The 543-nt window shown below is 39.4% G+C and overlaps 1 protein-coding gene across 1 annotated transcript in view; it reads right to left on the reverse strand.

The window, feature by feature from the left end:
• Nucleotides 1–543, reverse strand: part of LOC106305013 (CLAVATA3/ESR (CLE)-related protein 41-like) — a 9,442-nt gene that overhangs the window by 3,935 nt on the left and 4,964 nt on the right. The window lies entirely within an intron of this gene.

The raw sequence follows: 543 nt of genomic DNA on the forward strand, positions 1-543 counted from the left end.
TCATGGAGCATCTAGTTGTCCACCTCCCGTATGAAGCATTGCTTCGTGGACCTGTTCACAATGGATGGATGTATCCGTTTGAGCTTTCCATGAAACATTTGAAGGGAAAAGCAAGAAATCTTGCAAAGCTCGAAGGTTCAATAGTTGCTGGGAGTTTGATAGCAGAAACATCTAACTTCACATCATACTACTTTGCTCCAACTGTTCGTACAAGAAAAAGAGTTCCTAGAAGATATGATGATGGAGGAGTACCGACATCATATGCAGTTGATGGTGTTCCTGACATTTTCTGTCAAATTGGACGGTTTGGTGGTAAATTGAAAGAAGTATTGTGGTCATGTGAAGAAGATAAGCATAGTGCTCACACTTATATTTTGCTCACCTGCGAGGATGCAATAATCCGTTCCTTTGAGAGGTAAATATTCTTGTGAATGTTAATTATATATGCTCTAATGCATTCATTTTATTTGCAGCATGTTTGTATCTCAAGTTGAAGAAGCAATACCAGGAATATCCTCAACTGAGGTTGACGCACGGAAAGAT

This window comes from Brassica oleracea, chromosome C7 (assembly GCF_000695525.1).
Source record: "Brassica oleracea var. oleracea cultivar TO1000 chromosome C7, BOL, whole genome shotgun sequence".
NCBI lineage: Eukaryota > Viridiplantae > Streptophyta > Magnoliopsida > Brassicales > Brassicaceae > Brassica > Brassica oleracea.